Raw genomic sequence first — 23,787 nt, forward strand, 5'->3', positions numbered from 1 at the left:
CCCCACCCACAGAGGGAAAGAGAGAGAGAGAGAGAGAAAGAGAGAGAGAGAAAGAGAGAGAGAGAGAGAGAGAGAGAGAGAGAGAAAGCATTGAGTTCTGAGAAACACAAATGGAGGTAACATATGTGAAAATTCTTCATAAAAGGTAACCAGGTGATTATTCTTATGAGAGGCTAGTTCATTTCTACCTACACATTTATACCCAGTGAGAGTTACTGGGGATGGACCAAGTACCTAAGCAGTATCTTAAATACTATGGACATAAAACACAACTGATAACTAGCTTAATTGCTAGTGCCTAAACAGACAAAAGCAATCTCAAAAAAAAAAAAAAAAAAGCCTTAATAGCAGTATATAAAAGAGAATATGCAAATAAAATAGGAATCAGTACTAATCAAGGAAGAATAAAAATTCTAATGTAACAAAATACAATGAAATGAAAATGATATAAAAACAGAGATGACTTCAGTTGAAAGACATCAAAGAGAAAGGAAACAACATATAAAACCAACGGTACCTTCCTTGGAAGTGATGCTACTCTGGCAGAAGTCACCAACCTACAGTAACAGCTTCAAAGGTTGCCCATGAGGTGAGCTACATGGACCAACAACTGCACCTGTGGAAATAATGCAAAGGCCTTCACAAGCTGCCCAGACTCTGACTCACAAAACCATCCAGTCCAACACAGGCCTTTACTGGGTGGCTAGAAAGCTATGCTAAATGAATAACTGCCTCATTTCCTGTTGACTTTAACTCCATAGGCAACTGACAGGGGGGAATAGTTAACCTTACTCTTCAAAGCAATAATCAGTTTATGGATTAGCACATTTCGCAATTAGATTCTATGGGCATTTTTTTCTCTTTCCTAAGCATGGTAAAAAGGGGCCAGTGTTTGTATTAAACAGACTCCCATGAGTACCAGTCTGATGACAGGTATAAACAGAGCTGACCAACCTTTTATGAGACACACTGAAAGGTGATGGGCTGTATCCACGACCCCTCCCTCACTTTCGGATTGAATCTGTGACAATAACCTTTGCTACCAATCAACTTCTTCCCAATTTATCAGGAAACAAGCAAGGCTGGGAAAGACAGACAAAACACTGTCTCTGACCCTCAAAGATAAGCACAAGATAAGGCAAAATAACACAGTGAGTCCTTGTACTTAATCATGAATACATGAAGGCAGGAAAAATCTCAGCCCATCCTATGCAACGGAAGACAATTTCACAAAGAATAAAAGATAAGAAGAGTAGGAACTACATTTCACACCCCAAATCTGTTTAACTTTCTTTTATTATGAACTATTCCAATAGTATTGGAATAGATTTTTATACAATTCTGCCATTTATGAATGCTCTGGAGTTGAATTCTGGGTTATGATTGATTCATGATTGTTTTGATCTGATATTAGGAGTATAAGCATATGAAAGAGGAGATTCAAACATCTGCCCATCGTTAGGGACTATGACCACTGAACTAAACTCTTAAAATGTCCTACAGAGCCTCCCCCCTTCAATGGACAGACGTTACATGTGGAATGATGCATTCAATGAAATGTTGCAAAACAAAATATTGTTCTTTAAACTCCTAAGCCAAGGAGAAAAACTCATAGCTAATATTTATTGAGAACTTCCTAAAGAGAAGATACTGGGTCAAGACCTTTATCATATTATATTGTTAAGTTCTCACAACAACCCTATCAGAGAGTTGCTATTATTATTATTATTACCATTTCACAGAGAAGTAAATTTAAATTTAAAGAGATGGAGTAACTTGGTCTAAGGTATTATGGTCAATGAATGCCAATAGGATTCTATAATGTATAATCCCATAGGACATTCAGAAAAATTAACTGAATATTTTGAATTTTAGTGATAAATAACAGCAACTTTAACATTTTTATTTATTCATTTGAAGTAGTTTGTCTTTATTATTATTTTATTTGCTTGAGAGGCAAAGCAGAAGAGATAGAGAGCGAGCTTCCTCCTGAAGATTCACTCCCAAAGGGCCCCCAATAGCTAGGTCTGAGCCAGGCCAAAGCCAAGAACCAGAAACTCCATTCAAATTTCCCATGGGAGTGGCAGGAACCCAAGTACTTGGGTCATCATCTGCTACCTCCCAGAAGCATTAACAAAAAAATGGGATTCAAAGCAGAGACAGGACTTGAACCCAGGCACTCAATCAGACATGAGAAATGGATGTCCCAAACAGTGGCTCAACCCACTACACCACAATGACTGATTTTAGTGTTTACTTTATTTAAGATTTTAAAAAATCATTTACTTGAAAAGTAAAGTGACAGAGGAGTGAGATTTTTCCATCTACTGCTACGTTCCCCCAAATAACTGCAACACCATGGGCCAAGAACTTAGTCTAGATGTCCCAAATGAGTGGAAGGGACCCAAGTACTTGGGCCATCATCATCTGCCTCAAAGTGGAAGAGTCAAGACTTGAACCAGATTCTTCGATAAGGGATGCAGGTGTCCCAAGCATCACTTCAACCTGCTGCACCACATCTGCATCTAAAATTTATTTTTCAGTCTTTGTTAATCTCATGACCCAGAGAGTTAAATGCTAAGTACCCTCTTTATACTTAGTTTATAAAATTACTCTAACAACAACAAAACCAACAAAAACACACCTGTATGGTAGATGCTGGGTCTGTGAGCCCTGGGGGCAGGGGGTACCGTGGGATCTTCATCGGGTAGCCGAGGGTACCAGTGGCATGGGGGGAAACACTGCGGCACACTTATGGAAATCTGATGTGGGGCTTGCATGAGTCTGGCGATGGCACAGGTGGGGGCGTGTGAGGGCCTGGGGTCTCACATCTAGGATTGGTGGTCTGACCGTGGAGTTCATGTGTCGGAGCAGGGTCTCCTTAGTGGAAAAGACAGAGCAGTGGATGGCTGGCCTAGAAGATATGGCAACCCATATGGGCCTGCAGAGTACATCTGGTACCACAGCAGAGGAAGGAGGATAGAACAAATTGGATAACTATCCCAGCCAAATGATGACAGAAAATATCTGGGCAAATGGAGACTCTAAGTTCAACTATGTCAACCGATGGACATTGGAAGGGGTTCGTTATCCTTGGATCGGCAAGAGTCACAGCATTTCATAACAAAATCACCTAGGCAGAACCCTTGGAGCATCTGCTGTATTGGGGACCCTGGGTTGATCACTGAGTGCTAGGGTGGTTGGGATGCTGGGTATGACTTCTCCCCTTATTTCCCTCTTTTCCCCAGATACAGGAGGAAGAAATAGAAAATTTGGAAACAATGATTATACCCACTTTTCGCTAACCCTCAATCCTTCCCATCCTGATCAACTATGTAAATATTATCAAAAATAAAAACAAAATTTTTTTAATATTTATTTTATTTTTTATTAGAAAATCAGATATACAGAGAGGAGGAGAGACAGAGAGGAAGGTCTTCTGTCTGTTGATTCACTCCCCAAATGGCGGCAATGGCCCAAGCTGCGTCAATCTGAAGCCAGGAGCCCAGAGCCTGTTTCTGGTCTCCTACACAGGTGCAGGATACCAAGGCTTTGGGCTGTCCTCGACTGCTTTCCCAGGCCAAAAGCAGGGAGCTGGATGGGAAGCAGGGCTGCCGGGATTAGAACTAGCGTCCATATGGGATCCCAAAATGTGCAAGGTCAGGACTTTAGCCGCTAGGCTACTGCTCCGGACCCAACAAAAGTTTTAAAAACCAAAAACCTCTGTAGTACTTTTGCGTCACTCTTAAGTTCTGGAAGGAAAAGGCACCAGAGGTCCCTGAACAAATGGAGTCAAAGTCACTGTCCAACCAAATGCTCTAATATACATTACTTGGAATGTTTGCAAGAGTATGATACCTGTGGCTTCATTTTGGCTAAACAAGCACTTTTGCAAATGTTTACCTAGCCCTAATTGCCCAAACTTTTTTACTAATGTTCTCTAAGACATCATTTTTCACTTAGCTAACAAACAGAAACCTTTGTAAAAATGTTTGCTTAAAAGAATGTGCAAACAAGTGCTTCTGGCAAAAGAATTAAAAGAAACATTTTAAAATTGGATGTTACTGGAGATGATTCAAACATATTTTAAACATAAATGCATGCTTCAATAATTGCCACCACCTTGAATGTTTGGGAGGGGGTGCCAATGTTAATGTATATGGGTCCAAACAAAATGAAACTGACCTATAATCTTTAGTTTTCTTTCTTAAAGCTACTAAAAGAATACTTGTACAGGTTTCATATGACCACAACTATGGAAATACAGAAATCATATTGGCCATTTTTGACCATATGACCTGACAAGAGAAGACCCCAGTTTCTATCTTCACACACCACTCTAGCAGAAGCGTAATTCTGGGCAAGCCACTTACTTGAACTTGAGTTTCAGCTACTTTGAGATTTAGGGCCAATATGGACACCTATCTCATCTTTAATAATAGTCATTCTGAAGCACAAATAAAAGAACATACTGTAGTACTCTGTGAACTCCAAAGCAGGGTACAGGATCCTATAGGTATATATATGGTTTCCAGAAAAAAAAAATAAAAGAAGGGGCCACCACATTTCCTTTGACCTTTTTTCATTATAAACTAACCAGTGAAGAGAGTGGTGACAGCATTCAGCTTCAGAAGCTCTGAGATAAGGTTTCAATCAAGACTCCCTCTTGAGTTGTTGGATGCAGCAAGTGCCACTGCACCTCCGCCCTTCCGATGGCCTTGGAATGCAGAGACCCGGGGGTGCAGCACTGCTTGATGATTCAGAGAGAACCACAGAGCAGAAGCAACAAAGTCCTCTTTTGCCTCTCAAGTTCCTCTAGAGATAAAATACTTTGCTCCCTCTCTCTAGTTCTTCTTTAAGAAACCATGTCTCACTCCATACTGTCCATTCAGAAACCTCACAGAAAACAAAAAAACACCAACAATGTTCTTGTTGTTAAACTCAGGGGATTTTACACTCAGCCACTGACCAACCACACAGCAGCATCTGACCTACTGAACATGCGTCCTTCATGAATCCACCCACAAGCTCTCTTGCAGTATTTCTCTTTCCTCCCTAGATGCTCCTCTCACTCCCCTCTATGGGCTCCTTCTTGGCCACATATCGTAACTATGGATATTCCCCCATTTTACCCATGACCCTAGTTCCTCTCCCACCCTCCCACGGGGCAATCCTCTCCATTCCTGTGGCTTCAGCTGCAATCCATGTGGCAGATGAGGAACAGATTCCAAAGATTCCTCTCTTCAGCTCTAGACAGAGAACACAGGAAACCATCTCTCCTTTACTCCCAATGTGCACAAAAATGAACACATCTTACCCTCAAACTTCCACTCGTCCCAGCATTCTCCATACTATGAAAGAAATCATCATTCACCCCAGAAAGACAAACATCATCCCTGGTCCTCCTGGCTCCCTCACCCACAATCATTCCCCATCAACAAACTATTTGAATTTGACCTCTAAAATACTTGCCAAGCTAATCCATTTCTCCCCACCTCTACATCCTGGGTTTGGTCAGCACCATGCAGTTTTCTTCCCTTCACCTTGTCCTACTCCAATCCATTCACTACCCTGCAGCCAGAGCTGGCTTTCTAAAATTAAACTTGTGTCACCTTTTCAATAAGCCATACACTCCTGGACATGTCCTGAATGAAAGAGCTCATGACCACTTACCTTCCAGGGGTTTGTCTCTTGAATCTCCTTCTCTGTGTCCATTCTCACCCCTCACGCACCCAATCCCAACCCTACTTCAGCTCTGGCAATAATATTTGCAGAAACCAGAATTTCTCACATGCCTTTTCAACCACAGGTTTCCTCTGCCTAAAACACTTGTTTCCATCGTCATCACCTTCACCGCCATGGTCTCCCCCACCAACTCCCTCCCCTTCCCTGCTACCCCTATCTTCGACCCTACTGATTCTAACTCAGCGTTCAGGTCTTTGCTGAGAATCACTTAGACCTGACCACTCCCTCTGGTTTTGTTATACACTCACTTCCACAGCATTCTGATTTGCCACATTATAAGACTTTTCACGTTATTTTAAAATGGCTTGTTTACTCTTCTGTTTATCCCCATTAGACTATAAGATTCATGAAGGCAAGAACTATGCCTGTCTTGCACAAGGTCATATTCCTTGCTCCAATTAAAGTGCCATGGCACAAAAAGTGTTTAACTCCTACTTGCTGAATCACAATTCAATGAATCCATGAAGGTAGAAGGAAAATTGCTCTGGAAAAATGAAAATTAGACTACAAACGGATCAAGAACCCAAGGGAGGGGGCAGCTGTTTTGGTACAGTAAGTTAAGCTGCTGCTTGGGAAGCCCACATCCCGTATCTGAACTGGTTCAAGCACCGGTTACCAGGTTTCAGATCAGGTTTTCAGTTGAAGTGTCTGGGAGACAGATGAGGGCTCAAATACTTGAGTCCCTGTCATCCATGTAGAAGACCTGGAATTTCTGGCTTCCGGCTGGGACTCCTGGCCCAGTCCTAGCTATTGTGATCATTTGGGAAATGAAGCAGCAGAGGACATATCTCCTCATTATGCTGCCTTTTAAAGATTAAAATCTTTCTTTTTAAATTTTTTTATTTTGTTTTAGGACACAGTTTAATAGGCATTGGGGTCTTCCCTCTATCTTCCCAAGTTCCCTCCCCTCCCCACTGATTTCTGCTCAAATCTTACAATGGATGTCAAAGACTTAAATCTTAAAACAAACAACAACAAAACAAGTGCAAGGAGATCATTTTGAAGTATCAAAACTTCTGGTTACAATTCTGATGTTTTCTAACCTACAGAACATGTTCCCTGTTCCATGACTCAAAAATCAACATTTATAATCACATATATAGAGAGAGCATAAAGAAAATTGGACATTTTACTATTTATCAATTAGATAAGTGTCCACAAGTAAACTAGATAATAAAACAAGGCAGCCTTGCCCTGTGCTAAGTTACAAACTGTTTATACTAATCTGGATAAATAGATTTAAAAAAACCACTACCACACTCATAAAAGTAGCACATAATTGGGAAGTCCAATTTGAAACACATAACTCAAGTTGGAAATTAACATGTATATTAAAAAACAACAAATCATTAATAAAAATAGAAAACCTGACATCCCATTGCAATGGCTTCTGTATTTTTATTTCAGTTCTCCTCATAACTTACATTGCCATCAAGATTAAAAACTTATGCACTAGACAAAGCTTTTACCTTCTTGAAAGCATCAAAGTAAATTACATCAGACTTTCTAAAAATATATTTATTTCATTTACCAGGAACAGAGTAAGACCAAGAGCAGAAGAGATCTTGCATCTGCTGACTCACTCCCGAAATGCCCGCAACAGCAGAGCTGGGCCAGGCTGAAGCCAGGACTAGGACTCCATCCTGGTATCCAATATGGGTGGCAGGGACCCAAGTAAGGTTGTTACTTTCTGCTATGAGCTGTAGTGGCCCATGAAATAAGCATGGACTCCATCACTGGTGGCCATTTTTATCACATTCTTAACTGAATGTTTTTTAACGCAGATATTACTGACCTAGTTGCAGCCTGGTATTTCTACTCATAACTGATGCCTACCTAGGGCACTGGAGGTGAGGAGCTGGATCTGCTCCAGACCCAGCATGTCTCCCAGGCTTAGGTACAGAATGGGAGGGGCCACAGGACCCAGTTATGTCAGCGGCCTGGTGGGATTCCAGCCGACCAATGGCACACCTGAACGGACATTCCTTACATAATTGGGGCATAGACAGCCCCTTTGCCAGCCCACGTGTCTAGAGGAGTATAAAACTCCTGGACACAGATCTCAGCTGCCCTTTTTGTCTCCATCTTCCTTCCATTCTGCGCGAAGGGGGCCCAGGAGTGGATTTTCCAGTAAAGCTTCCATTACAACTTTGAACAACTTGCTGATATTCTTCCACCAGCGGCCGGGTGGTCGATGGTCATCATCTAACATTTGGTGCCAAATCCCAGGAAGGGGTACAGGGACTCCCTGAACTGGTTGAGCCCCTCCTTCCTCTTCCCAGGTCTGAGTCGCCAGCCCCAAGGCCTTTGCGGGCTGCAAAGCAACAGACGTGAGATAAGCCCCTCCGCCCTGCTCCTCCTGTCCTGAAAAGTACTCCCCAACCTCCTGCAGACCTCCCAAACCTTGTACATGTGGTCTGCCTGTCCTGAGCCCTCAGTGAGACAGGGGATGCCCTGGTCGCTGACTGGCTCCCACCCATCCAGGGCCCGTAGTGGGGCATGACATCTCTGCCCTACTGACTGGCCCTCCCAAACGGGGAACCAGGTTCCCCTCTAGTCTGAATTTCAAAGCAGGGATGCCTTCTTTGTGTTTAGATTAGCAGTGAGATACTTTATTGGGACAGGATGGGTAACAAAATGTCCCGAACCCAGGGACTCCAAACTCCCTTAGAGTGTTTACTGGCCAATTTTAAAACTCTGGGTCTGGGCCAGGACTTACACTGAAAATGCCTTGTCCATTTTTCAGCCGTGGCTTGGCCACAGCATATATTGGACAACAGCTCCAAATGGCCTGCTGAAGGCAAGTTTGACTTTCAGATCCTCATGGAATTGGGTAATTTCTGTCGTTGCGAGGGTAAATGGCCTCCATATATGGAAGCTTTTTGGAATCTCCATTCTGGCTCTTCGCTATGCTCCCCCTGTTCCACAATTCAGTTTCTCCTGGGCAAGGCTAAACCCTTCCCATCTCCCAAGGATCTCTCGAACTTTTCTGAGCTGCCAGAACCTTTAGGACTTACCCCAACTGCCCCTTCTCTTCCCCTACCTCCTCTGCCAGCTTCCCTACAGGTCTTTCTCTGAGCCTTCAGCCTATCCACCTCTGCATGTTACCCCTCCAGTCCCTCCGCCATGTTCCGAGGTCACCTCCTCTTGGATCACCTCTTCTCTGCTCCCGGTCCTTCTGTCATGTTTCCAGACTCCCTCTTCACTTCCTGAGTCACCCTGGATTGCAATGTCACCTTTGCTTCACCTTCTATTTCTCCACCAAGTTCCCAAACTCTTTTCCTCCCACCCCTCCCTTATTCTTTCTACTCCCATCCCTTGCCCCACCTTATTCCACTTAATCCCATCTTTCTCCCATCTTCCTCCTTTTCCCCACTGTGCGGTGAATTCTCACTGCTGCTGCCACACAGAGGATCCCTGTTCTTGCCCACGGACCTCTCTGAATTATCTACCTCCCATCTTCCCCGGTTCACCTTCCCCCACTCAGAACCTTCCTCCTCCATATCCTTCACTTCCTGAGCCGATGTCATGTTCCCAAACCCCTTCTCTCCACTTCCTGCTCTGACTCTGTCTTCCCAGCTCCCCTCCCCTCCTCCATGTGGTAGAATCCCACCTGCCATCTTGCCTTTCTCCTCCACGTGGCAGGACCCTGTCCTCCATCTTGCCATTTTTCATTGGCAGGACCCCTTCTGCCATCTTGCCCTTCTCCATTTTCACCTGCTGCCTAAACTGCTCTCCCTTTTGGGTTCTTCTAACTTAACCCCAATAATACCTGTTTCCCTGCTGCTGCTGCTGCAGCTGCAGCAACTAGTTTTAACTCTTTTTTCCTTTTGTCATCCCCACCCCCACCCCTTAGCCAAGAGGGGCAGGGTAAAAGATAAGCTAATTAATGTCTATCAAAAAAAGGAAAAAGAAAAAACCTGTTACTTACTAACTTTGTTCTGTAATAGGGTTGCTTTAAATCACTACTAAATTATTCCAAGCCATGAGGTAAACTCATGTCTTCTTATCAATTTTTACAGAATATTTCCAGGTTAAAGCATGTTGCAGAAGGAATTGGAAGTCATGAAAGTTTTGAGAGGAATACATCTTGTATGGTTTATGTGCAATGTAATTGATCATTGTCCTTAAAATTGCCTATAGCATTTTTCTAAATAGTTATCATTGATATTATTGCTTTTTCTAATGTATAATTTAGATTAATTGTAAATGTGTGCTTGTTTCAAATTTGTAGCAGGCATCAGACGTTTGGCAAATGTTTTTTAGAACTTCTTTTTGAGAGTTTTTACTTGATGATGTTATGTAATTAATCTGGTGTTTCCAACTCCTTTCCTCACTCCTCTCTTTCTCTCTCTCTCTCTCTCTGACACTGGGACAGGCTGCACTGTTTGATCCCCAGACCTTAAAGGGATGGCCAACTTGTCAGACCAAGGAGCCTATTTATCTTCTCATAAAATTGTCAGGACTATGCCTGTAACTACAAATTCCTAGATCAGTCCATTAAGGAATTCAGGGATAGAATTGAGCATTCCGTTGGTTGACATCCCAAGGCTGCCTCTGTGGCCCACTTTAACTGGGGCCCAGAGGAAGAGTAACGAGTTAGGTGGCAGGAGGCTCATTAATGCGGCTTTATACAGTAACCTATTCTCTAGGAGACCTAGTAAGGCTAGTCTACCCTCAAGTAGCACCTGCTTGCAATATGGGAAGCAAGATCACGCAACCAGCTGCCAGTGATAGAAGTGACTTTCAAAAAATCTTGTTAGCTCTGCCAAGAGCCAGGCCACTAGAAATGGAACTGCCCTGGGGGTCACAAAGTATTCCTGGATCAGAACCATGGTGGGCCACAAGCTAGAAAGCCCTTCACTGTGCCCAGCTCCCAAAGCATCTGCCGCTATGGAGGGATGGCCTAGGGTCAGCAACATCACAAGTAAAGCTGTATATTTCATCCACAGACACCATCTGTTCTGTACCAGCCTCCCTTTCAGGCCAGCTTTCCTCTCTGTCCGGCCCAATAATGGGAGTCAACAGGATATCTCCCCAGTTTCACACTTCCTTTATGATGTCTCTTCCAGTGCTCCACATGAGGAGATAGATGGTCCTGGACTTTACACGCACCTGGCCAACTTTTGGATTTGGGCAAAGCAGAACTTTCCTGGGTGCATCTAGACTTGAAACTCCAGTGTCCATGTGTGTAAGACCTTAAAAATAGTTTTTACTAGCTGGCACTGTAACCTTGAAGGCCTCTGTCTATTGGAAGCCTGGCCTTACCACAGGCCCTTACTTAGCTCCTGCTAGCAGCCGGAGTCCCCATGAGCAGAGGAAGGGAAAGAGTACAGCACTGGAAACAGGCCAGACTATACATCCTGTCCGTTTCTCAAGGCCTCACTAGATAATCTTAACCAGTTTCCATGCATATTCCTGCCTAAGCCTCCCCACTAATTCCATACAACAAAAGTCTGGGATATCGGGGCTGAGTAGAAGCATCCCCAGTTCCCTGCCAAAGTCTAACAGACACTCCATCCAAGAATGGCTGGAATGCAGAGTCCACGCAGAAGGTCAACACCTGCCATGATGATCCATCTATCACCACAGAGGCACCCCAAAGAAGCTCCTCAAGACCAATCCTCAGAGACTACATATTCCAATGTGCTTCTGGAGGAACTCAAGCCATCATTTTTGATAACCTCTTCCTCCATTCCTGTGTCAGCCACTCAAATGTACAAATTTTTTCTAACCAAACCATTAACCAGTTTCTTTTGCAGAGCTAGGAGCCTGCCATTCCTCCCTCAATATTTAACAAAAAGGAGGAATGTGAGTGATTCCAACATCCCATCCTGGACCATGGCACCACTTCCTGCTTCCCCTTTCCTACAGCTCACGAACTTTGTGCCATTCCAGTTATGCACCAATGAGATGTAACTTCATGTCTTACCTGAGAACTTTACCCACCATCCTCTCCCAGTACTTCTCCCCTTAACACTTTCCTCAGCTCCCGATCTCTCACTCTTACCAGCAGTCCTCGATTCTCATCTCCTACCTAAGGAAGGCTTGCTGCACCAGCCTCTACAGTCTCCTGACCTTACTCTTTTTAGTGGACAGTAGCTCGGTGTCCAACCCACATGGCTGCGCCATGCAGTCTATGTGGTAGTCATTCCTGAGTCTGTCCTGGATGCCAATTGCCTCCCCATTCTGCCATCTGGCAAGAGAGGGAATTCCTTACCACCAAAGGAATGCCCATCACCAATGGCTCACTAACTCCTCCTGCCCAGCCTGTTCCACTGTTTCTCCTCAAGGAGCCCTTAAGCCTAAGTTGCCTACTTACCAGCTGCAAGGACATCAACCAGACGAGAACTGGCAGATCGACTTCACCCATGTGCTCACCCACAAAAGCTTCTGCGAGAACACATGGACTGCTATCTTCCAGACCAGACTGCTACCACACCATCAGACGCCAACGCCTCTCCTCTCCAGACTGGTGACTTGGTCCTCTTCAAGACCTTCCACCCATGCTCACCCCAACCTCAGTGGATCAGACCTCACTCGGTGACTCTGACCATACCTATGGCTACCAAATTCCTTAGTCACACTTCCTGGTATCCTTGACCCACCAACTCGCCCGACTGCCTCACTCCTTTCTTACTCCTCTTCTGGACAACAGGTAACCTCTTCCTCTTCATTTCAGCTGGATTTGCCCCATTAGGGTATTGGAATCCATGTCAATGTCAAGGGCATGTGTCTAACCCACCTCTCGACAAATATCGCAAACGGCTGTGTGTCACTGGGAAACTCAGTATCATGCCACAGTACTATGCAGGGCTATATTGCAAGGTGTACAGGATCTCCAGGTCCAGTTCTCTGTTGGCAAGTCCCTGCCCCATCTCTTAACATGGCTCAATGTAATTGTCTTGTCTCCAGCACCAATTCCTCTTTTGTGTCATTTTCTTCAATTTCGGTCAACTGTTATGAATCTTCTAGCAGGTGCCCCAACTAACACTGCATTCTTGGTCAGAAGCTAAACAGGAAATTTCAAACTGCCAGGATCCTTGGAGAACCAAACGGGCAGTCTTCATTCCAACTTTGGTAGGCATGTCAGTTGCGACCCCCCTACTGGTGGTAGGCCTCAGTGCAGGAGCTCTGGGTCACACCACCATCAAGGTCAACAAGCTCCAAGCTGACCTCAATCAGGCAATAGAAGACTCAGCTTGGTCCCTGGCATCCCTACAGCAACAAATCACCTCGCCTGGCTGAAGTGGCACTCCAGAATCAACAAACCCTGGATCTTCTGACCACAAGCAAAGGGGGAACCTGTGTCTTCCTACAGGAACAGTGTTGCTATTATGTTAATGAACTTGGCATAGCAGAAACCGGGTTAAAAAATCTCCAATCAATAAGAGATTGATATGGGCAAAAAGTTGTTCAGGTTTTAACATCTGGGAATCCCACCTAGTAACCTGGTTCATGCCTATACTAACCCCATTAATAGTTATAGGTCTTTTATTAACAACTTGTTTTCTAAGGTGCACCAAACAAAAAAATCTACGAAGTCTCACGGGTCACTCTCAACCAACCGTTACTCCATCTCTACATTCCAGTGCCCACGGAGCCCTCTCTGGACCACAATTAGGGACAAGGACCCTCTCCAGCAGAAAGTAGTAGCCAAAACGACTTTGTCACCCCTTTTCCTATTAGCAAGAGTCTGGAATGATGGCTACCCAGGGCACTGGAGGTGAGGAGCTGGATCTGCTCCAGACCCAGCATGTCTCCCAGGCTTAGGTACAGAATGGGAGGGGCCACAGGACCCAGTTATGTCAGCGGCCTGGTGGGATTCCAGCCGACCAATGGCACACCTGAACGGACATTCCTCACATAATTGGGGCATAGACAGCCCCTTTGCCAGCCCACGCGTCCAGAGGAGTATAAAACTCCTGGACACATATCTCAGCTGCCCTTTTTGCTTCCTTCCATTCTGCGTGAAGGGGGCCCAGGAGTGGATTTTCCAATAAAGCTTCCATTACAACTTTGAACAACTTGCTGATATTCTTCCACCAGCGGCCGGGTGGTCGATGGTCATCATCTAACAATAGCATGCAAAGGTCTTTCTTTTTCTTCATCTTTTTTTTTTTTTTTTTTTGAGGGGGGAAAGGGGATGGAGGATGGCTATAAATTCTTCATAGTTCTTTGTTTTTCACTTGGATAATGGCAGTGAATCCATAAACCAAAGCTTAAATACATTCATCTAAGGGGGAAAAAAGCCTTTTTGTAAAAACTCAACCTTGGGTCTTCTTCTATCACTTCTATATGATGTCCAAGGATCCTTCCAGCATGAAGCTTTCACTGATGACCTTACTGAGAAATGTGAGCAAACTTTATTTCCAATCTTTCCACTAATATTTGCTATCTCATGTTATTTTAAATCACCTTGCCACACATTTAAGTTATGGACTTATTTCTATTATCTGACTACATAATGTCTTAAATTCATTGTATGCTCTACCATGTAGACAGCTTTTATAGTATTGTTTATTGGCTTTTGGGATGACAAAAAATGTACAAGCTCATTGTTCAACATTTTGAAACTACAGAGAAGAACAAAGGCCAAAATAAAAAACACTTATTCACTCTCCGATAAGAAAAAAGCACTGCCTTATTTTGACCCTTCCAACTCTTTCCCTGTGTTGGTTTAAAAAGAAAGAAAAAAAGCACAGTTGAAGCATAGTATAAACAGGGTTCTATATCATATGCCCTTCCCCCTACTTAGAAAAACTGGTAATACTACTTATCCTCTTCATAAATATCCCTGTTAATAACTGCACTAACACTCTATTTTTGATGATACAGTAACTTAACTGTTCCCATGCTGTTGGGCATGTAGGCTATTGCCAATACTTAACTTTTTTCAACAAGGTTGTATTGACCAGTTTTGAACATTAATTTTTTTATATATTTTTTATTGGGAAGGTATATTTTACAGAGAGAAGGAGAGAAAGATCTCTGTTCACTGGTTCACTCCGCAAGTGGCCGCAAGCCAAAGCCAAGTCGATCCAAAGCCAGGAGCCAGGAGATTCTTCCAAGCTCCCACATGGGTGTAGGGTCCTAAGGCTTTGGGCCATCCTCGACTGCTTTCCCAGGCCACAAGCAGGGAGCTGGATGGGAAATGGGGCAGCTGGGCCATGAACCGGCGATCCCGGCAATGCAAGGATTTAGCCACTGAACCATTGTGTCAAGCTCTGAACATTAACTTTAAAAATATTTCCCATAAGGACTTTTCCACCACAGATGCCCCTAAAGACTCAAGCATGAGGGAGGCTTCTGCTGTCAGGTGCTATACATCGCCAGCCTGCTGGCCACCCTCGGGGGCAATGCCTCGCACAGCGCCAAGGACATCAAGAAGATCCTGGACAGCGTGGGCATCGAGGCAGACCACAAACAGCTCAACAAGGTCACCAGTGAGCTCAATGGCAAGCACATCGAGGACATGATTGCCCAGGGCATTGGCAAGCAGGCCAGTGTGCTACCGGCAGGGCTGTGACCGTGTCTGCTGTCCCCGGCTCCGCTGGTCCCTGCGGCAGCAGAGAAGCAAGAGGGGAAGAAAGAGGAGTCGGAGGAGTCAGGTGACGACATGGGGTTTGGTCTGTCTGACTCGATCCTGTGTCCCCCAGATAAAGGCTTTTTACGTTAAATATTGTATATATATTGTGTGTGTGTGTATATATATATATATAATGTATTCGTACATGTATATTTCTTGTAAGTACCTTTGGACAGATTCCTAGAAGTAGAAGTACTGAGCCAAAAGGTAGGTACACTTATTGAAGCTTTTTATACATTCAGCCAATGCTTTCTCAGAAAGGTTACAAGGGTGTGCACATTTCAGAGTATGCCTGATTTGGACAGAGTATAAATGATTTGCACAATTAGAACTTTTAGAAATATATGTTAATTTGAGAGCTGGAAAAATAGCACTCTGGAATTATTTGTTAATTTTCATTTCATATCAATTAGTTTTATTTTATACAAATAATCTAGAGTCTGTATCAGTTGTTTTATTTTATACAAATAACTAGAATCTCTGCCAATTGTCTACTTATGCAAAACAAATACCCATGAGCTTAGTAGCTGAAAACAACACTTATCTGGGCCCAGCACAGTAGCCTAGTGGCTAAAGTCCTCTCCTTGCACGCCCAGGATCCCATTTGGGTACCAGCTGTTCCACTTCCCTTCTCATTCCTTGTTTGTGGCCTAGGAAAGCAGTCAAAGATGGCCCAAAGTCTTGGGACCCTGCACCCTTGTGGGAGACCCGGAGAAGGTTCCTGGCTCCTGGTCCCTGGCCCCTGGCTTCAGATCAGCCCAGCTGCAGCTACTGTGGCCACTTGGGAGTGAACCAGTGGATGTAAGATCATTCTGTCTCTGTAAGTCTGTAAATCTGCCTTTCCAATAAAAATTAATAAATCTTAAAAAAAAAACATTCATCTGCTGCCTTTAAGTTCTGAAGGCTACAAATTGAGGAGGGCTTGGATGGGTTCTCAGTTCCGGTGTCCCTGGTATCTCTAGGAAGACCTAGAGACTCTGGTAAAGAATCTAGCTTCAAACTCACCTGCGTGGTTGGCAGCATCTGGTCCCTTGTAGTCTGAGTCCTAAGGCTGCCATTCCTGTCCCCTGTCAGCCATAGGCCACCCTCGGCCACATCAGCTCTGCAGCATTCCTCAACCGTGTCTGGATTGCTTCGCAACTATCCTCTACATCTTTAAAGTAGCAGCAACATGTCAAATCCTTTTCATGCTTCACATCTCTGATTTCCTAGAGAAAACAGACCACTCTTCCAGGTACTGTGATAAGATCTGGTCCAGACAGATAATTTTCCTTTCTTAAATTCAACCATGTGGTCCCTGGTTCTAATCCCAGCAGCTCCACTTCCCATCCAGCTCCCTGCTTGTGGCCTGGGAAAGCAGTCGAGGATGGTCCAAAGTCTTGGGACCCTGCACCCGCATCGGAGACCTGGAAGAAGTTCCTGGCTCCTGGCTTTGGATCGGCATAGCACCGGCTGTTACAGTTACTTGGGGAGTGAATCATCGGACGGAAGATATTCCCCTCTGTCTCTCCTCCTCTCTGTATATCTGCTTTTCCAATAAAAATAAAATAAATCTAAAAAAAAAAAAAGGGCCCGGCGGCGTGGCCTAGTGGGTAAAGTCCTCGCCTTGAACATGCCGGGATCCCATATGGGCACCGGTTCTAATCCCAGCAGCTCCACTTCCCATCCAGCTTCCTGCTTATGGCCTGGGAAAGCAGTGGAGGACAGCCCAAAGCCTTGGGACTCTGCACCCGTGTGGGAGACGTGGAAGAAGTTCCTGGATCCTGGCTTTGGATCGGCGCAGCACTGGCCGTTGCACTCACTTGGAGAGTGAATCATCAGATGGAAGGCCTTTCTCTCTGTCTCTCTTACTCTTTGTATATCAGGCTTTCCAATAAAAATAAAATAAAATAATTCAACCATGTGATGTAACAGAATATAATACGTGACACCTTATCACATATACACACAGATTCCATGGATTCGGGGCAGCAACTTGGTGCAATATTTTAGAATTTTGCCAGCTGTGGAGTCTTAGGTATTGACTTAACATTTATTTTTGTTTCTTATGATTAAGTCTCTGATAACAATTAAGTGGTCTGATAACAATGCCATATTTCAAAGCTTACTACAAGGTTCCTATCATCAAAACAGCATGGTATTGACTTAAAGATAGGCATGTAGACCAATAAGAATAGAAACTTCAGAAATAAATCCACTGTTCTACAACCAACTAATCTTTGATAAATATGCTGAAAATATTCCCTGAAGAAATGACAATCTCTTCAACAAATGATAAGGGAGACTGGATTCCACAGAAAGAAGTTTGAAGCAAGAACCCTGCTTTACACCACATACAAAAATCAACCCACAATAGATTAAGCAACCAAATTTAAGACCTGAAACTACCAAACTCCTAGAGAACATGAGAGAAATATAGCCAGACATTAACCTAAGGCAAAGATGTTTTGGGTAAGATTCCAAAACTATGGGCAATAAAAGATGAACTAGATAGAGGCTGGCAAGTTGTCACATCAGGTTAATTTCCCACCTGTGGCACCAGCATTCCATTTGGGTGCTGGTTCATGCCCCAGGTGCCTCACTTCCAATCCAGCTCCCTGGTAATGGCCAGGAAAGCAGCAGATGTCCCAATGCCTTGGACCCCTGTAGTCACATGGGACTCATAAAAAGCTCCTGGCTCCCAGCTTCAAACCAGCTTTTGCCATAGCAGCCTTTGGGGAGTGAACCAGCAGATGGAAGATATCTCTCTCTGTGTGTCCCTCCCTCTCTTACGCCCTCCCTCCCTTCTAATCTCTATCTCTCCCTCTCTCAGTAATTACGACTTTCAAGTGAAATAAATAAATCTTTAAAGAAAAAAAATTTAAAGAGAGTTTTGGGTGGGTGCCAGGCCAGAGCATCTCCATGCTTGGATCCTTGACTCCAGCTACCACGTACACGTGGTAAGCTGTCCCAGGGCCTGCCTGAGCTCCAGGGGCTGCTCCCTTCAGGGTGAGTACACCTAGGGGGGAAGTATTTGGTTCTGGGCAGGCCCGGGGCCACCCGCGACCCTCATTAAGCAGTGGATAAGACTGGGGAGGGGCGCGACCTTGAGCCTGGGGGTTGAAACATATGGCAGCCTGCTGGCTGCTGGTGGGTGCTAGATTGGAGTGTCTCTATGCTTGGATCCCTGACTCCAGCCACCGTGTATATGTGGTGAGCTGTACCAGGGCAGCCAGTACGCCGTTTGGCGCCAGGCCTACCTGTTGGCTGCATGGCCGGGAGCTCTGGGATTTTGGTTCTTTGAATTGCTGCTTAGGTAGCTCCAGGTTGAACCTACTGTGCCTCTGGGATGTGAATCAAATCCTAAAGATTCCCAATGACAGAGTAACTTTTCCTTTCAAACCTTGTAATCACTGAACAATACTAACCACCGAACACCAGTCCATGCAAAAGCTAAGACTCGGGGCTTGTCCAGCAGGATATTCTATTACTTGACATGATGATGGATTAGGAGACGGGTCACATTAGGCAGGGCCATGACATTAACTAGCACTCGAGAGAACCATATCCGGGGGTAGATTCTGTGGGGGATGTGTGGGCCAAACCCTGTGGAAATGCTAGCCCCACTGGTTAGCTCAAGAGTTGGGGTGGTGATGGACTAAACTAGGTGTGACCAAGGAGCTTGCCATCAATCACAGATAAAGGAACCCACAACAGTCTGAACTGGTCAAGGCAGCAGCACCCGAATGTGCATCCTGAATAGGGTGTGGGGTGGGCCAGGTTGCAACATTCACCAGCTCATACATGGCCAAATGAAAGACCAGACTGCGCCAGGCACTGGCCTAAAATCCAAGGGCATGTATGAGAACTGGGTCTGGGAGTGGATCAAGTGGAGGAACTTGGGAAACTCCCCTGGTGAGTCATAGCTCCCACTGGTGAACATGTGGTCCAGACCTGAGGATTGGACAAGCTGGGCAAAGTAGGTCCAACAGCTGGATAATGTGTGAATTGGTAATGGAACAGGGTGTACTGGGCAGGACTGAGCAAACCTTAGCCTATAAGCGAAACTAAAAACCAGGATGGAGCACAGGTCATGACAAGCTAGGCTCTTGTACCTACTGGTCTGCGTGAGTCAGGGACACTAAGCCACAGTGTCTAAGCAGAGGCCGGGACTGGTGAGGGGTTGAATCAAGCTGAGTCAGAGCAACCACTGGCATGCACATGATCTATGGCTGGGAACAGGCCCGGTTGGGGAACTAAGGGGACACCCTAACTGGGTTGAGGTTCCCACCAAGGGGCGCATGGGCTGGAATGGGGGCTGCGTTCTAACCAGGAAACAGTTGTAGTCTCCCGTGGCACAAGTGTGGACTGGGACTGGATGTACCAAGCCGGGCCAGACTCCAACACCGTCTGGTGTCCTGGAGGACCAGGGTAGATGTGGGACGGACTAGGCTAAGTCTCAACCCCTACTGAGCCATGTGTGAGCTGTATGTGGGTATGGAGCCATGGCTGGGCTGAAACATCCAACAGCAAGAACCAGAATGGGTTGAAGGCCAGTCAGCAAAAGCCACTGTTCCTACTAGGACAGGAGGTGAACTGAGTAGGGCTGGCTCATGGACCCACTGGTATGCGCAAAATCTGGCATTGGGAAGGGTTCTGATGGAGGAGTCTGGGCAACTCCTCAGGCAGGACACAGACCCTGCAGGTAAGTGCAAGAAGCATGATAGGAAACAGCCCAGAATAAGCCATTGAAAGTTTCCCACTGGCATACATTTGGCATGGGTCGGGGGCAGACCAGGCTGAAATCAGTTCACGTCATCCACTGGCAAAACCGAGCACCAGAACAGAGTGTGGGTTGAGCCAGGTTCGATTGCAACAAAAACCAGTGCACAATACAGAACACTAAGGTGAGGTTGCCTGTACCGGATGCGACTGCAGCACCCAACCAGCACGCGTGAGAACCAGGAAGGGAGGGGGCAGAGCCAGCAGGGGAATAAGGGGTGGTTCCCTTGCTGGACAGCTACTCCCACTGGAGAATTTGAGCTGTGATGGGGGCAGATCAGACTGAGCAGGGTTACAACACCTGTGCACCTCATGTGGACTAGATCAGGGAAAAGCCAGGCTGGGCTGATTATTCCTACTGGTGCAAACAAAATTAGAGCAGGTGAGGGTTATTTCGGGCTTAGCCACAGCATCAGCTGGCAGGAGCTGGCACTTGGGGCTAAATCTGTCAAGTCAAACCATAGAACCACCTGGAGAGTGCATAATCCAGAGTGGAAGAGACCTGGGAGGGAAATAGTGGGCTCCTCCCTCTTGGGTTATCACTACCACAGGAAGCACGAGAACTAGGACAGGGGCTGGGGTGGCTAGACAGAGAGGCACTCAACAACATCTGTGAGGGCTGGATAGTTGAGCTGGTTAGATGGAACTAAGCTTTAATACCCATTGACATGTATGAGAGCCAAATGGGATGTGGGACAGACTGGACTAGTTGCTACACATACGGGCAAACCAGGGTAGGGGGCGGGCCTGGTAGGGGTTATTGTGGGTCGCTCCAACTAGGCTGCAGCTCCCACTGGTTGATGTGAGGGCCAAGTATGTGCTGGGCAGAAGCAGGCTGGACTGCAACACCCATTGGTTCCAGTGCAAGTCGGGACTGAAACCAGAACCATCCCAGCAATTGTAACCACCAGCTGATCGTGGTGATGGCCTGTGCCGGGCCCTATGCTTGCTAGTACATACAAGAATCTGGTCTGAGAACACCTCAGACAAAGTTTCTGTGGGGATCTCCCCAATCAAAATGCCAGACTCAGAACCCCAACCATGAAAAGACAGAAGACAGAACAAATCAATCACCACCTCAGCTATATGTTGGCAGCAAAATACTGGGCAAATGGAGACTCTATGATGGACTATGTCAATCAGTGGATTCTTCAATGACTTCATAGTGTTGGAGTGGCGAGATTGGCAGTGATTCATAACTGGCGAACTATCAAAATCACTTGAGCAAGAATCTCGGAGCATGCCCCACATCTGGGACCCGGGGTGGGTGGGAGACTGGGTGGGGCTTCTCCCTCAATATCCCCCTTTACCCCAGATACATGAAGGAAACAATATGGACATAATAGTCTTACCCACTTTCCTGTAACCCTTGAACCTTCTTACCCTAAATAACTATGTAAAGATTATCAAAATATATGAAAAAAACACTGGTTAGAGTACTTTGAAACATAAATAAATCTTTAAAACAAAAACAATTGGGTGGATTCCATATTATTCGGTATGTAGTTAATATTGCCCCACTGATTTACATGATAATATAACCTTCTTTTCCCACTTTATGATCACTGTCATGAAGCCATACTTTGTGCTTTTAATATTCCCATTTTCAAGAAAAACAGTTTATGTGTATATAACCCTACATATAAAATGAAAATGGTTAAAAATTAGGAAACCCTAAAATTAAAAAATAATCTCCATGGCATCAATCTGCTAAATAAAAGAATATCACTGGCTACTGGCAGGAGCTGTCACCAGGGCAAAGAACACTTTGGGCATCTGTGTGCTATTACTAAAGATCTGGAATACCTATTATGAACACTGATACTTTAAAATGCTTGATTGTGGGCAGAATGTACATCACCTAAAATCTATCATCTGTATCATTTCTAAGTACAGTTCCATTAAGTAGATCCACTTGGTTTGTACAGGCCAAACTCCAGAACTCTTCACACTGCACAACTGAAATTCTATACCCACTCAATGACTACCAACCCCTCCCTCACCCAGCCACTGGGAACCAGCATTCTACTTTTCCCATTGGTATATTTATCTATTTACTAACAAACATGTATATGGTGATTATCAAATTATCAAATGGTATGCACTGTTCGCAGCATATTTTTACTCATTTAATTCTCCATAAACGTCAATGAAGTTATTATTCCCATTCCACAGATCAGAACACTGCAAGGCTAAGTATACTAACCAAGGTTACCCAACAGGCCTTGCCAAGCAGAAATGTAAACTGAAGCAGTCTGGCTTTAGGCTGCTTGCTACGACTGAGGTCATCACAGCAAATATTCATTGTAAAGACAAACTCATCAGGCCTTAATGTCATATCTTTGATATGCACAATTTTAAAACACATCTCTAATTTAACTTGATACTTGTCTCCTAACAAAAAGTTAGAAGCGTCTTTCAGACTGTACAGATACCCCTATTTTTGTTAATGTATTTTCTTGACATTAGCAAAGCAAGAACTGCCTAGCGGACCAATTTTAGGTATACCAATTGTAATTTACATGAAGTATTTACAATAGCTTACAAATGCAAATCATAGTCACCAGGATTACTGAAATCAAAATATAAATAAAATCAAGTGTTTAGCTCTTTCAGGGAGAGGGGGAAAAGAAAAATATCCACCAATAAGTTTACAATAGCATAGTTTAATTTGTTTAGCCTGGCAAACTAAAATTCGTTTATTATATTGCACTTAAACACCTAGGCCAATGTCAGTCTGTCCTTTGGCTCTGTATCTCAGTATTAGTTCTCTGAAGCAGGGCGGAGGGGGTCGGAGGTTTCCTTCTCCTGACATTTTTGCTACATAATCCTGCCACATAAGACCAAAGCATCCTTGTCATCGGTCATGTGATGCCAGTCACTCTACCTGACACGGGGGTAGAGCCGACAGAAAGAACAATCGCTGTTTCTCTGCGAGCCCCCCGCCTTGAGGTGGGCTCTGCTGAGGCGCGAGCAACAACGCGCAGTGCGAGCTGGCCCGCTTCCACGGCTTCCCGCTCGATCCGCAGCCCTCAGCAGGCCAGCCTCGGGGCAGCTCCCCTCACCCGCCGCCCACTGCAGGGCGGTCCAGCGCCCGGTCCCTCAGGCACCTGCACCATCCCCGAGCCCCGGGGAGCCCCGAGCCCACCCCTCCCCCGCACGCTGCCGGCCCCCCGGAGCCGGCGGACGCTCACCCGGAGGCTCCTGCCCTCCACCGGCCCGGCCTGCAGTCTACGCCCTGCGGGGCATCGGCGTGGGCAGCGCGCCCACCTCACGGTGACAGCGCTCCCGGCCGCTGACCCGCCCGGCCCGGCTCTGTTTACAAGCCGCTTCTCGCGGTCCCACGCTCAAATACTTCCCCCCGGGCAGGCTGGCAGCCAGACCCAGGCACACAAGGTTCCCAGGCGGGGAGGACTGGTCTTTGCAACCTGAGGGACCGAGTGGTCACGCAAAGCCGGACCCGGACGCACCAAGGCCTCTTGATGACTGTGATTTCTTCCACAAAGTCTTGTATCATTTATTGCAGTGAAAGCAATGGCGGGTGCCCTGGTCTCTTCACCGCTCTTCCTAACAGCAAAATGGATGTTTGCAACGGATAAATCACACTTGGAACATACCGGGAATGGTCCAGTTCCTAAGAGTAACTCGGAGATAAGTTCTTTCTGGAAGCAGGATTGTCAGAGTCTGGAGGT

The 23,787-nt window shown here is 45.4% G+C and overlaps 1 protein-coding gene and 1 pseudogene across 1 annotated transcript in view; one reads left to right on the plus strand and one right to left on the minus strand.

Annotated features, from left to right (window-relative positions):
• The window catches only part of PLEKHM3 (pleckstrin homology domain containing M3), a 212,803-nt gene extending 189,378 nt beyond the window's left edge, over positions 1 to 23,425 (minus strand). Inside the window, exon 1 of the mRNA XM_004576885.2 lies at positions 23,290 to 23,425. The gene's annotated coding sequence lies outside the window, so the exon portion shown is untranslated. The remainder of the gene's footprint in view (positions 1 to 23,289) is intronic.
• Positions 12,832 to 15,424, plus strand: LOC131480335 (large ribosomal subunit protein P2-like; annotated as a pseudogene).
• Positions 23,426 to 23,787: the final 362 nt, after the last annotated feature.

Source organism: Ochotona princeps, chromosome 5 (genome assembly GCF_030435755.1).
Source record: "Ochotona princeps isolate mOchPri1 chromosome 5, mOchPri1.hap1, whole genome shotgun sequence".
Taxonomy (NCBI): Eukaryota; Metazoa; Chordata; class Mammalia; order Lagomorpha; family Ochotonidae; genus Ochotona; species Ochotona princeps.